This window comes from Rhinoderma darwinii (genome assembly GCF_050947455.1).
Source record: "Rhinoderma darwinii isolate aRhiDar2 chromosome 3 unlocalized genomic scaffold, aRhiDar2.hap1 SUPER_3_unloc_7, whole genome shotgun sequence".
NCBI lineage: Eukaryota > Metazoa > Chordata > Amphibia > Anura > Rhinodermatidae > Rhinoderma > Rhinoderma darwinii.
The window spans coordinates 155819-171106 of NW_027461750.1; the positions used below are offsets into that span (position 1 = coordinate 155819).

Genomic DNA, 15288 nt, shown 5'->3' on the forward strand with positions numbered 1-15288 from the left:
TTTTTCAGAAAAAAAGTCGATTTTTACCTTTACAGAATAATTCCAATGAATTCAGCAAAACAACCGTGTGGTCAAAATGCTAACTTTACCCCTAGAAAAATTCCTTGATGAGTGTAGTTTCCAAAATGGGGTCACTTTCCGGGGGATTCCACTATTTTGTTCCCTCCAGTGCAATTCAAACACGACATGGCACTGAAAACTATACCAGCAAAATCAGAATTTCAAAATCCAAATGGTGCTCCTTCCCTTCTGAGTCCTGCTGTGGGTCCAAACAGCAGTTTATTACCACATATGGGGTATTGCTATAATCAGGAGAAATTGCTTTACATATGTTGGGGTGTTTTTTCTCTTTTATTCCTTGAAAAAATTACAAATTTCTACGTTTTTTCAGAAAAAAAGTAGATTTTCACCTTCACAAACGAATTCAAATAAATTTAGCAAAAAAAACTGTGGGTTCAAAATGCTAATTATACCCCTAGATAAATTCCCTGAGGGGTGTAGTTTCCAAAATGAGGTCACTTTTGGGGGTCTTTATTGTTTTGGCCCCACAAGACCTCTTCAAACATGACATGGTACCTAAAATATATGCTAAAAAAAAGGAGGCCCCAAAATCCACTAGGTGCTCCTTTGCTTCTGAGGCCGGTGTTTCAGTCCATGACCGCACTAGGGCCACATGTGGGGTATTTCTAAAAACTGCAGAATCTGGGCAATAAATAATAAGTTAAATTTCTCGGGTAAAACCTCCTGTGGTATAGAATTTTTTTTATTACAAATGAATTTTGTAAAAAAAAAATGAAATTTGTAACTTTCACCTCTACTTTGCTTTAATTCCTGTGAAACGCCTAAAGGGTTAATACACTTTCTGAATGCTGTTTTGAATACTTTGAGGGGTCCAGTTTTCAAAATGGGGTGATTTATGGGGACTTTCTAATATATAAGGTCCTCAAAGCCACTTCAGAACTGAACTGGTCCTTGTAAAAATCACCTTTTGAAATTTTCTTGAAAATATGAGAAATCGCTGCTAAAGTTCTAAGTCTTGTAACGTCCTAGAAAAATAAAACAATGTTCAAAAAACGATGCAAACATAAAGTAGACATATGGGTGATGTTAACTAGTGACTATTTTGTGTGGTATTACTATCTGTTTCACAAGCAGATACATTTAAATTGAGAAAAATGCTAATTTTTGCAAATTTTCTCCAAATCTTGGTGTTTTTTACAAATAAATATTGAATTTATCAACCAAATTTTTTCACTAACATAAAGTACAATATGTCACGAGAAAACAATCTCAGAATCGCTTGGATAGGTAAAAGCATTCCGGAGTTATTACCACATGAAGTGACACATGTCAGATTTGAAAAATCGGCTTCGTCCTGAAGGCCAAAACAGGCTCAGTCCTGAAGGGGTTAAACTGGCCTGCAACTCGTCTATCGTGAAGGGGGCCAATAAGGATGTATTTTCACTATCTGATAATTGGGGAAAAGTCAGTTTGCTGAGAAAAGACCGAACCGCCACCTCTCTGTCTTCGTGTGCTGAGGCTAATGAACTCGCTGGACCTTGAGCATCTAAATTGTATAAGTTAGCGTAGAATTGTCTAAAGGCTTCGGCCACTTGAGGAGTGGTAGAAACCCGCTGACCCGAGGCAATCCTAACAGAGGAAACAAAGGATTTCTCCGTCTGTGTCTTGAGCATTTTGGACATCAATTTTGAGCCCCTATCCCCATGTAAGTATATACGACATTTGAGTCTCTGGAAGGCTTTTGCCGCCTGTATATTTAGCATATCTTTAAGTTGATGACGGAGGGAGTCTAAGTCCGTGCGTAAGGGAGCTGTCAGAGTTTGCTGATGCAGTCGTTCAAGAGCCGAGATCTGCGCCAGCAAAGACTGCATTTTCTTATTTCTATCCCTCTTCAAACGAGAGCATAATGCAATAAATTCACCTCGGATAAATGCTTTATGGGCTTCCCATATTACTGGCACTGCAACATCAGGTGTACTATTCAGGCAAATTATTCCTCCAATTTCGCACCCATGACCCCCGCGTGCACCTCATCTGAGAGTATCGTGTCATTAAGCCGCCAAGACCAAGATCTGGCCGGCAGATCTCGAACGTGTATTTTAGCTAGCACCGGGGCATGATCTGAAACTGTAATATGCCCTATGGATGTTGACTGCAAATTTGAAAGGTGCGGCGTAGACATAAAGATGTAGTCTAGTCTGCGATATACTCTATGTCGATGTGAATAAAAAGTATAATCTCTCTCCTGTGGATGGGAGAGACGCCATACATCCGTTAGTTGGCAATTATATAACATCAATTTAAGTTTGTGCATAGCTCGATGAGTGAACACACGGGCGGTCGAGGTAGAGTCAAGATCAGATTCCAGCGCCACATTTAGATCCCCTCCCACAACTGACATCCCCTCCCCAAAACCCTTAAGTATACGTAATGTCTTCAGCAACCACGGAATCTGTTTATCATTCGGGGCATATAAACATGCTAAAGTCATTTTGGTGTTGCAGAGAGAACCCTTAAGAAAAATATATCGGCCTGCCGGGTCAGCCTTTGAATTTTCTACTTTAAATGGAAAATCTTTATGAATACCAACAGTCACACCTCTAGAGGCCGATGTATGGGTACTATGGAACCACTGGCTGTATGAGGACAGCGGCAAGCGGGGTAGCCGCTCATGGCGGAAATGAGTCTCCTGCAACATCAAGACGTCCGGCTTATCCTGTTTAAGCATTTTGAAAACTTGAGACCTCTTTTGCGGCGTACCAAACCCATTTACATTTAGTGTCAAGAAAGTAATCGGGGCCATGACCCATTCAGAAAACAATTAGCTTCATAATACAATGTAGGCGTGAACACCGGAGAGATGCAGAACACACATAAAACTATATACAAATGAGAAAATAGAAAAAGATGTAGTGAGGCAGCGACATTCCAGAGGCAAAAAGGGATTAAGGGGGAACCTCCTATCCCACAGAGGATGTCCCTTGTCTTAAAATGTCGCGGCCCGACTATAGAGTTGCGGGGGGGGTGAAACGAGGAAACCAACCTCATTCAATGTTAAGAGAGAACACAGACTTCTATATAAGCTACAAATCTTGTGCAATAGAAGGAGGGTGAACATACTGATGAACACCATAATAACACAATGGTAGGGCATAAATCCTACAACATCTTTGCCAACAAATAAAGGATATACAGTGGTCAAATCCCCTCTAGCAGGGACCCCGAACGGGCTCAGGGGGCTTCCAGATGCTGTCCAAACCCTCTCCTTGTGTTGTTACGCGGGGCCTTAAACTTCTGGGGTTTCTGCCAAGTGTGCGGATCAGGAACCTCGCATGCCGGGGCATCTCGCTGTATCGGCATCCAGTCCGGTATGTTGATTTTCTCCATGCCTATTTTCGGCCAGGCTTTAGCGAGATCCTCTGGCGTCCTGATAGTAATCTGTCGACCCTCCCTCAGAATCGCCAGGCCAAACGGGAACAGCCATCGTATGGGTATCTTCCTTAGCCTCAAGGCTTCGGTCAAGGGCTTCAGCAGCCGTCGTTTGGCCAAGGTGCTGGCAGCTAGATCCTGGAAGACCAGTATCTTGCTATCCTCAAATGCCAAGTCGGGAATCACTCGTGCAGCCGAGAGAATGGCAGCCGTGTCCAAAAAATTGAGCAGACCGCAGATAACATCTCTGGGAGGTTCGTCTCGAGATGGCTTAGGTCGTAGTGCTCGGTGGGCCCTCTCAATAATGACCTGCGCCGCTTTTTCCTGTCCCAGAATGGTCGAGAAAATGATCCTCACTGTTGGCAAAATCTCCTCTGTGGATACCGTCTCTGGGATGCCACTCAACCTAACATTTTTCTGCCTGCTGCGGTTCTCCTGATCCTCCAGCTGTAGGTAAGTGTGATTTAGATGGGAGAAATGTGAAGCTACTGCACCTTGCACGGCCTCCACTTGTTGAATAATGGCGGATTGAGTGACCTCCAATACTGCCACTCTTTGCCCCACGTGCTGTATGTCCGCATTAATGGAAGACAATTCCTTTAGGACTGGGGACATCGCGCTAGCCAATGCTTTTTTCAAGAAAGCTCTAGTAATGGGTAAGGGATCTGACCCACCTCCAGCATCAGAGTGCGTACAGGAGCTCTCTTCATCAGAGTCATCGCCGCGGGGTGCTTCCGGCGGGAGTGATTTCTCCGGCGCCATCTTGCTTTTTTTTCCTGGCCAGGGAGAGATGCTTTTTATGGAGGAATTTCTCCATCTCCGACTGCGCTTTACCGGTTTTCGGAGTCCCCCGGGAGTCACTCGATTTGTCCCGACTTGTACGGACCATTGTCGTGTAGTTAACAGCCCTCCAGCCGTGGAAATCTGCGTCTCAGTGAGGAGCGTCGGGATCAAGCGACCATCTCACAGTGCGGTTAGCTCCGCCCCCCCAGTGGCACAGTATAGTTGATGTGTCTAATTTTCTTTGCCTCTCTAGTGATTTGGCCACAAGTTGCAAGTCAGCATCTAGCTATTTTCGCTACTAGGGATATCACTTTGTGTCTAAACTCTCCCCTCTCCAATCTATCCTCAATGCAGCAGCCAGGCTCATCTTTATGACCAACCGCTACACCAACGCCTCTAATCTGTGCCAGTCACTGCACTGGTTGCCCATCCCCTTCCGAATAAAATTCAAACTTATTACTCTCACCCACAAAGCTCTCCACAGTGCTGCACCTCTTTACATCTCCTCCCTCATCTGTGTCTACCACCCTACTCGGACTCTACGTTCTGCCAACGACCTTAGATTAAAATCCTCCATAATCCGAACCTCCCACTACCGTCTCCAGGATTTCTCTCGTGCTGCACCCGTCCTCTGGAATGTGCTACCCCAGACAATCAGATTAATTCCCAATATCCACAGTTTTAAACGTGCCCTGAAAACACATCTATTTAGACAGGCCTATAACATTCCCTAATCTGACTCCTTTCCATGGCCCTCCATTTAGATTAGTCATCAGAATAAGATTCCCTCACACTCCTTCTCTTCATGTCCGTCATACATGGATAGTGGCTGGTGACCGGCTCATGCAGCTTTATGTTACCACCGCATGTGTATAAAAATGGCCGGACTATTGTACAGAACAAACACTGTTACACTTTGTGTCTCCCTTATGTCCTCATAGATTGTAAGCTCTTGCGAGCAGGGTCCTCACTCCCCAGGTTTGAATTGTAAATGAACTTTGTCACTATGTAATGTCTGATATTGTTTGTTTCATGTTCCCTCTAAATTGTAAAGTGCTGCGTAATATGTTGGCGCTATATAAATAAAGATTATTATTATTATTATTATTATTATTAATGTGTGATATTCTTCATGATGACTGATAATAGCTATATTGTGTCCTCTCTAGGTCACATTTAGGCCCATGTCATATATGAGTTGTAAATGGTCCACTGAATAGATTGTAGAATGGTTTTCTGTTTTATACAGATGTGGAGGAGAGTGCTATTTCTTCTAGACATCTGATCTTTGATGTGATTGGTGACTAATTTTGGGGTTGTGATCAGAGTTGATTATATCCTACTTATAGCTTCTAGTCAAGATGGGGTGGTTTGTGCATACTCTTGGATAGGTAGACTTGAGGTTGGATCTCTAATTTGGCTCCTCAGAATGTATCACAGAAAGGGTTTAATTGGCCCTTAAAATATTTGGGGGTTTCATTAGAAACTAGGCACACTAAAATCTCTTTACTGTTTCCAATACATCTATAGCATATACCAGGAATGTATTATCACACCTCTTTCTTGATTTTTCTTTCTAGGTGTCTATTTGAAAGTGAAGAGAAGCAAGATATGGAATCCTCCAGACAGCGGCAATAGAGGAATCAAATGACGGGTAATTAATATTATTATTAATTACTGATAATTATCAGGCTAGTTTCTAGCTCTGGACTTTCAGAGGTGTGGTAATACCTTTCCGGTATATAAGGATATATGTCTAGTAGTACATATATTGGCTATAGATATTTAAGGGCATTGTAAATGCCTTTGTGTTCTACACATGGGTGCACTGCATTTACATTCCAACATACACATTCATCACCATCTCCACTTCCCCAATGGGAAATTTTTGGCTGGTATGGAGGGTATTGTGGCTGGCATAGGGAGAATTGAGGGCATAGGGTATGTCCTCGCGGAATTGTAATTAGCATTGAAGACATTGTTGCTGTAATACGATGCATTCCGTGATTGTTGTTGTCAGAGGACATTGTGGCTTTTATGGTAACATCGTGACTGGGAATTAGGGATAGTGTGGCTGTCATGAGGACATTGTGACTTTTTTGGAGGCATTGTGATATTTGTGTTGGGATTGTGACTGGTAAAGTGAACAATGAGGGCATTGTGACTTAGTTGGAGATGGGTATTGTGTTTGGGAATGTGGTAGTTGTCATGAGAGCATTTTGTTTGTCTTGGGGCATTATGAAGAGGCAATAAGTGAATTGTGGTTGCCATGGTTGTATTCCGAATGGCTAAGAGGGCATGGAGAGTAATGTGGCTGGGATAAGGGACATTGTGGATGTCATGTGGCATAGTGGCTCTCATGAGTATTGTTACATGAATGGGAGCCATTTTGGCTGGTATTTGGCTATTTGGATAAGACATATAGCCGGTGTCATGTGGACATTGTAACTGTCCTCGCGGAATTGTAATTAGCATTGAAGGCATTGTTGCTGTCATAAGATGGCATTGTGACTTAGTTGGAGATGTGGTATTAAAATGGGCATTGTGTTTGGGAAAGCGGTAGTTGTCATGAAATCATTTTGTTTGTCTTGGGGCATTATGGTTCTCTTAAGAGGCAATAAGTGAATTGTTGTTGTCATGGTTGTATTACGAATGGCTAAGGGGGCATTAAGGATAATGTGGCTGGCATTGTGGGACGGCTAAGGGGGCATTAAGGATAATGTGGCTGGCATTGTGGGACTTGTGGCTGTAATAGAGCTATTGTAGCTGGGATAAGGAACATTGTGAATGTCATGGGGGCATAGTGGCTCTTATGAGTGCATTGTTGCTTGAATGGGAGCCATTGTGGCTTGTATTTGGCTATTTGGATAAGATATATAGTGGGTGTTCTGTGGGCATTGCTTCTTGCATTGGGGGCATTGTGCGTAGAATGGGGGCAATCTAGTTGGAATAGGGCTATTAATGGCATTGTGAAAGGCATGGAGGGCATTGTGCCATTTCTTCATTTTCGTTGGCAAAAGGGGAATTGAGAACATTGTGGCTGTAATGGAGATATTGTGCCTGGGCTCAAGGACAGTGTGGCAGACATGTGGGCATAATGGCTCCAGAGGAACACTGTGGCTGGCACGTGGGCATTGCTGCCATAGGAGGAATTGTGGTTGACATAGAGACTTTGTAGTTGTCATGGGAGCATTGAGGTATGCAAAAAAGGCATTCAGGCCATTGTGGCTGATATGGAGTGCAATGTGGCGTTTGTGGTGGCATTGATGCTGGCATAGATAGAATTGAGGGATTTCTGGTTGTTCGATAAATTTGTAATTGGCACTTAGGGCATTGTGGCTCGCATATGAGTAATTTGGGGATAGTGGCTGTCATGGGGGGGGGGCATTGTGGATTTTAGGTAAGCATTATGTCTGGTAAAGTGGACAATGAGGACATAGTGGTTGTCATGGGGCATTTTAGTTGTCCTGGTTCTATTGATGTTGGCTTAGGGAGCATTGAGGACAATATGGCTGGCATTGAGAGCATTAGATTATCATGGAGCATAGTGGCTGGGATAAGGGCCATTGTGGACCTTGCAGATGTCATGGCTGCATTTTGACTGGGAAATGGGACATTGTTGATTTCATGGGGGCAATTTAGCTGGCATTTAGAGCACAGTGGCTGGCATGGAGGACAATTTACGATCATGGGGGCATTGGGGCTGGCATAAGAGGCATTGGCAGCACTGTGTCTGCGCTAAAGTACATTGTGGCTCGCATAGTGGCATTGTGGCTCCTGGCATAATGACTGTCATGAGGAATTGTAGTTGTCATAGGGCTATTAAAGCCATTGTGGCTGTCATGGTTGTATTGCAGTTAACTTAGGCGGCATTGAGAGCAATGTGGTTTGGATAAGGGGCATTGGGAAAGGAATAAGGGACACTGGACTTTGTATCTGTCATGGGGACATTTTAGCTGCCATATGGGATATTGGTTAGAAGCATTATGGCTGTCACGTGGTATTGGATGTAATGGGGGCTTTGTGGTTGGCTGGCAGGGAGGAAGTTGTGGCTAACATTGAGGATATTATGATTGGGATATGGGACATAGCGAGTGTCATGAGGATATTGTGGCTTGCAGGTGTCATTATGGCTGGCACGGGGAAATGTGTCTGTCATGTCTTGGTTAGCAAAGGGGAAAGTGAGTTCATTGTGGCTTTAATAAAGGCATAGTGGCTTGCAAAGGAACATTGACATTTGGTGGTTTCCATTTTGGCCTTCGGGCTGGCATAAGGGGTATTGACAGCATTGTTGCATGGATAAATTACATTGTGGTCGCATGATTGTTGATTTTCTGGTGGCTTTGTGGCTGTCATGGAGGGCATTTGACTGTCATAGTGGTATTGTGTCCCTTATAAATGACATTGTGGGTTTCATGAGGGCATAGTCACTCTTATAGGAGCATTATTGCGAGCATTGGGCATTGTAAATGCCTTGGTGTCATTGAGCGCAATGTCATTGGCGCATTGTGCCTTACATGGGAGCTTTGTGGCTGTCATGTGGTTAATTGTAGTTTGCATATAGATACTGAGGCCATTGTGTGTTGAATAAAGGACATTTGGGTGGTCATTGTAGCTTGGATAAGGGGTATCACCGGCATTGCTGCTGGGATAAAGTACACTGTAGCTGGCATGGGGACTTTGTGGCTGGCATAGTGGCCACTGACAGCGTGGTTGCTGCCATTAAGGCATTTTTGTGGAGATAACGTAGATTGCGTGTGTCATGGGATCAATGGGGGTGTCATGGGGTTTTAGTGACTTAGGAGACCATGTAAATGACATGGGGCATAATGTGGCTATTATAAGAACCTTGTGGCTGGCGTGGCGCATTGTAGATGGAATAAGGTGCATTGTGGGCAGGGCCGCCATCAGGAATTTCAGGGCCCCCTACAGCTACATTTTCTGGGCCCCCCTACCGTGGCACCGCCTGTTAACGGTACTCCGTCCAGTACTATATCATGGTACCCAGGGTCGCCATCAGGGGGGGTATTATGGGTACTGATGTGAGAGGCCCGGCCAAACCTAATTGAAAGGGGGGCCCGGCAAACTGCCGCGACTTGCCTTTGGTAGAAAAAAACCAGGCCCCTGCAATGGGGCCCGTTTTTTTCACCAAAAGAATGTCATGAGCTGCGGGCCCCCCTTTCAATTAGGTTTGGCCGGGCCTCTCACATCAGTACCCCTAATACCCCCCCTGATGGCGGCCCTGGGTAGCATGGGGGCCGTCAAACACCGCCGCCCGTGCGACCGATCACGCGCACCCGCAAACTCCCACGCATGCGCACCGGCGACCGCCTGGAACCGCGCACCGAATTTTGAGGCAGATTTTGACCTGCCCACACTATCTTGCCGCGTTTTTTGCCTGCGGCGATTGAGGACAGCAGACAGAAAACGCAGCGAAAAATGCATTTTCTGCCTCCCATTGATTTCGATGGCAGGTCAGAGGCAGAACCGCGGCATGAAAGGATGTGCTGCTTTTTCTTTTTTCCGCGACTGGCTCCCATTGATTTCAGATTAAATCAATGGGAGGCGGTTTTGGAAGTTTTTTGGTGCTGATTCTGACGCAGTGTCCGAGTCAATATCAAGGCCCAAAAACTCTGAACTGGGCCTTATTGTTAGGGCTTATTCAGACGATCGTGTAATACGTCCGTGAAACGTGTGTGATTTTCACGCGCCTTGCACGGACCTATGTTACTCTATGGTGCCGTGCAGACTGTCAGTGATTTTCACGCAGCGCGAGTCCGCTGCGTAAAACTCACGACATGTCCGATATTTGTGCATTGTTCGCGCATCACGCACCCATTGAAGTCAATGGGTGCGTGAAAATCACGGCCAGCACTTCCGCAGCCGTATAAACTATGAATGAAAACAGAAAAGCACCATGTGCTACAAACATACAAACAGAGTGTCATAATGATGGCGGCTGCGCGAAAATCACGCAGCCACGCATCATACGCTGCTGACACACGGAGCTGTTATGGACCTTTTGCAAGCGCAAAACGCCACGTTTTTGCGCGCGCAAAAAGCACACGCTTGTGTAAATCCGGCCTTAGGGTAGGAACACACTAGGCATGAACACTGCGGATTTTATGCAACACATTTGATTGTGGAAAATCCGCAGCGTATTACAGTCGCAGCAGAGGGGGTGAGATATGAACAAATCTCATCCACACGCTGCAAAAATAATGGACCTGCAGTGTGACTTTTTAAGTCGCATGTCAATGTATTCTGTGGAATCGCCGCTCCTCTGTTGCAGAAATGCTGCGGTTCTGCCGCAAAAATCACAAATGAGAAAAAAAAAGAAGGTACTTTTTTAAATTTATAAAAAATGTTTAGACTCCCCCGGCCGTAGTCCTGGTGACGCCATCCTCTATTCTTAGCGTAGCCCCGCCTCCTGTCATGACTTTTCATCCCATGTGACTGCTGCAGCGGTCACATGGTCTACAGCGTCATCCCAGGAGGCGGGGCTACGTTCAGAAGAGAGAGATGCGTCACTTAAACTACGGCCGGGGTAAGTCTAAACTTTTTTTTCCCTGCAGGATTCCCGCAGCGGACACGCCTCACGAAACCTGCGCCACTATTTGGTGCGGTTTTGCTGGCGGAATTCCCTGCGGCTACCGGGGCGGATAAGCTGTGGAGTTTTACTCAGCATATCCGCCTAGTGTGTCCCTTATGATGTCGCTCCTGGAGCTGCTGCCGCTCTCTAAATAGGCAGTTGGTCCAGTAGAATTTGGAATTATTTTTTTTTGTGAACCAGCTTAAAAAAATACAAAACTTTTGTGTTAGGGCCTGTTCACATCACTGTTCGCTTCCGCTCCGGGGTTCCTTCTGAGGTTTCTGTCGGGTGAACCCCGCAACGGAAAGTGAAAGTGATAGCACAGCTTCCGTTTCCATCACCATTAGCGCAGTCGACTGCGCTATTAATTCCGTCCGAAAACCAGCCGGAATGGTGACGAACGGAAACCATTAGCGATGTTTCCGTCACCATTGAGATCAATGGTGACTGAAACGGAAGCTGTGCTGTCACTTTCACTTTCCGTTGCGGGGTTCACCCGACAGAAACCTCAGACGGAACCCCGGAGCGGTGGTTCGTCACCATTCCGGCTGGTTTTCGGACGGAATAGCGCAGTCGACTGCGCTAATGGTGATGGAAACGGAAGCTGTGCTATCATGTTATCACTTTCACTTTCCGTTGCGGGGTTCACCCGACAGAAACCTCAGACGGAACCCCGGAGCGGAAGCGAACAGTGATGTGAACAGGCCCTAACACAAAAGTTTTGTATTTTTTTAAGCTGGTTCACAAAAAAAAATAATTCCAAATTCTACTGAACCAACGGCCTATTTAGAGAGCGGCAGCAGCTCCAGGAGCGACATCATAAGGGACACACTAGGCGGATATGCTGAGTAAAACTACACAGCTTATCTGCCCCGGAGGCCACAGGGAATTCTGCCAGCAAAACCGCACCAAATAGTGGCGCAGGTTTCGTGAGGCGTGTCCGCTGCGGGAATCCTGCAGGGAAAAAAAGTTTAGACTTGCCCCGGCCGTAGTCCTGGTGACGCATCTCTTTCTTCTGAACGTAGCCCCGCCTCCTGGGATGACGCTGTAGACCATGTTACCGCTGCATCAGTCACATGGGATGAAACGTCATGACAGGAGGCCGGGCTACGCTAAGAATAGAGGATCGCGTCACCAGAACTACGGCCGGGGCAAGTCTAAACTTTTTCAATTTAAAAAAGTACCTTTTTTTTCTTCTCTTGTGTGATTTTTGCGGCAGAACCGCAGCATTTCCGCAACAGACGAGCGGCGATTCCACAGAATACATTGACATGCGACTTAAAAAGCCAAAAAGTCACACTGCAGGTCCATTTTTTTTGCAGCGTGTGGATGAGATTTGTTCATATCTCATCCACTCTGCTGCGACTGTAATACGCTGCGGATTATCCACAATAAAATGTGTTGCATAAAATCCGCAGCGTTCATGCCTAGTGTGTTCCTACCCTAAGGCCGGATTCACACGAGCGTGTGCTTTTTGCACGCGCAAAAAACGTGGCGTTTTGCGCATGCAAAAGGTCCATAACAGCTCCGTGTGTCAGCAGCGTATGATGCGCGGCTGCGTGATTTTCGCGCAGCCGCCATCATTATGACACTCTGTTTGTATGTTTGTAGCACGCGGTGCTTTTCTAATTTCATTCATAGTTTATACGGCTGCGGAAGTGCTGGGCGGGATTTTCACGCACCCATTGACTTCAATGGGTGCGTGATGCGCGAACAATGCACCAATATAGGACATGTCGTGAGTTTTACGCAGCGGACACACGGACACACGCTGCGTGAAAATCACTGACAGTCCGCACGGCACCATAGAGTAACATAGGTCCATGCGAGGCGCGTGAAAATCACACACGTTGCACGGACGTATTACACGCTCGTCTGAATAAGCCCTAACAATAAGGCCCAGTTCGCAGAGTTTTTGGGCCTTGATATTGACTCGGACACGGCGTCAGAATCAGCACCAAACAACTTCCAAAACCGCCTCCCATTGATTTAATCTGAAATCAATGGGAGCCAGTCGCGGAAAAAAGAAAAAGCAGCACGTCCTTTCTTGCCGCGGTTCCGCCTCTGACCTCCCATCTAAATCAATGGGAGGCAGAAAATGCATTTTTCGCTGCGTTTTTTGTCTGCTGTCCTCAATCGCCGCGAGCAAAAAACGCAGCAAAAAAACGCGGCAAGATAGTGTGGGCAGGTCAACATCTGCCTCAAAATTCTTTAAGGAATTTTGAGGCAGATTTTTTTTTGCCTGCAAAATACTGTGTGAACAGGGCCATACATAAACAACACTTTGAGATAATTTACTCACTGTGTCAGAAGAGCTGCTCCCACTCCAGTCCTCTTCCGGCGATGTCTTCCAGGGGAGGTCTTCGGTCCAGACGTCCAGTCCTTCACCTCCAGCCAGGCTCCAGGTAAGTTTTGTCCATGTGTGTCCGCGGCCGATCGCGGGTGCGCGCGCGGGCGGTCTCCAGTGCGGCCGTTCGTGGATGCGCGCTCGCGAGTGCGCACGCGCGGGAGTTTCATTGTGCGCGCGATCGGGTGCGCGCGCTCGGGCGGACGGTTTGACGGCCCCCCATGACGAGGGGAGGGGGCCCGCAGCAGCAGCAGCAGCAGCAGCAGCAGCTCTCGACATTCTTTTGGTGAAAAAAACGGGCCCCATTGCAGGGGCCCGTTTTTTCCTACCAAAAGAATGTCGAGGCAGTTGCCGGGCCCCCCTTTCAATTAGGTTTGGCCGGGCCCCTCACACCACTACCCCTAATACCCCCCTGATGGCGGCCCTGATTGTGGGTGTTGTGAGTGCATTGTGGCTAACCTGAAAAGCATTGTGGCTTTTTTTAAGGTCTTGTAGCTGGCACGGCAGGCACTACGATCGTCATGTGGGAATTTTGGTTGGCTTAGCAGGTATTGACGGCATGGTGACTTGCATAGGGGGCATTGATGACTTTGTGGTTGTTATGTGGCGGAAATGTGGCTGGCACTGAGGACTTTGTGGCTGTCATTGGAGCCATTTAGATGTGGTGGGACAATGTAGCTGTCATAGGTGCATTTTGGCTGTCATTGGAAAATTGTGACTGTCGTGGCTTTTTGATTTAGGGTTTGCGTGGACGATGTTTCTTTTTTTACTATGAGTGGCACAGTATAGTTGATGTGTCTAATTTTCTTTGCCTCTCTAGTTATTTGGCCACAAGTTGCAAGTCAGCATCTAGCTATTTTCGCTACTAGTGATATCACTTTGTGTCTTAACCTGGCGCATGTGAGGTCTTTGTTGAATTTGTGATATTCTTCATGATTGACTGATAATAGCTATATTGTGTCCTCTCTAGGTCACATTTAGGCCCATGTCATATATGAGTTGTAAATGGTCCACTGAATAGATTGTAGAATGGTTTTCTGTTTTATACAGATGTGGAGGAGAGTGCTATTTCTTCTAGACATCTGATCTTTGATGTGATTGGTGACTAATTTTGGGGTTGTGATCAGAGTTGATTATATCCTACTTATAGCTTCTAGTCAAGATGGGGTGGTTTGTGCATACTCTTGGATAGGAAGACTTGAGGTTGGATCTCTAATTTGGCTCCTCAGAATGTATCACAGAAAGGGTTTAATTGGCCCTTAAAATATTTGGGGGTTTCATTAGAAACTAGGCACACTAAAATCTCTTTACTGTTTCCAATACATCTATAGCATATACCAGGAATGTATTGTCACACCTCTTTCTTGATTTTTTTTTCTAGGTGTCTATTTGAAAGTGAAGGGAAGCAAGATATGGAATCCTCCAGACAGCGGCAATAGAGGAATCAAATGACTGGTAATTAATATTATTATTAATTACTGATAATTATCAGGCTAGTTTCTAGCTCTGGACTTTCAGAGGTGTGGTAATACCTTCCCGGTATATAAGGATATATGTCTAGTAGTACATATATTGGCTATAGATATTTAAGGGCATTGTAAGTGCCTTTGTGTTCTACACATGGGTGTACTGCATTTACATTCCAACATACATATTCATCACCATCTACACTTCCCCAATGGGAAATTTTTGGCTGGTATGGAGGGTATTGTGGCTGGCATAGGAAGAATTGAGGGCATAGGGTCTGTCCTCGCGGAATTGTAATTAGCATTGAAGACATTGTTGCTGTAATACGATGCATTCCGTGATTGTTGTTGTCAGAGGACATTGTGGCTTTTATGGTAACATCGTGACTGGGAATTAGGGATAGTGTGGCTGTCATGAGGACATTGTGACTTTTTTGGAGGCATTGTGATATTTGTGTTGGGATTGTGACTGGTAAAGTGAACAATGAGGGCATTGTGACTTAGTTGGAGATGTGGTATTAAAATGGGCATTGTGTTTGGGAATGTGGTAGTTGTCATTAGAGCATTTTGTTTGTCTTGGGGCATTATTAAAAGGCAATAAGTGAATTGTGGTTGCCATGGTTGTATTCCGAATGGCTAAGAGGGCATGG

At 45.7% G+C, this 15288-nt stretch overlaps 1 long non-coding RNA gene across 1 annotated transcript in view; it reads left to right on the top strand.

Moving 5' to 3' along the window:
- LOC142683562 (uncharacterized) overlaps positions 1 to 14660 on the top strand; it is a 32540-nt gene extending 17880 nt beyond the window's left edge. Inside the window, exons 4-5 of the long non-coding RNA XR_012853970.1 lie at positions 5814 to 5887; positions 14554 to 14660. This is a non-coding gene — a long non-coding RNA (uncharacterized LOC142683562). The remainder of the gene's footprint in view (positions 1 to 5813; positions 5888 to 14553) is intronic.
- The last annotated feature ends 628 nt before the right edge of the window (positions 14661 to 15288 follow it).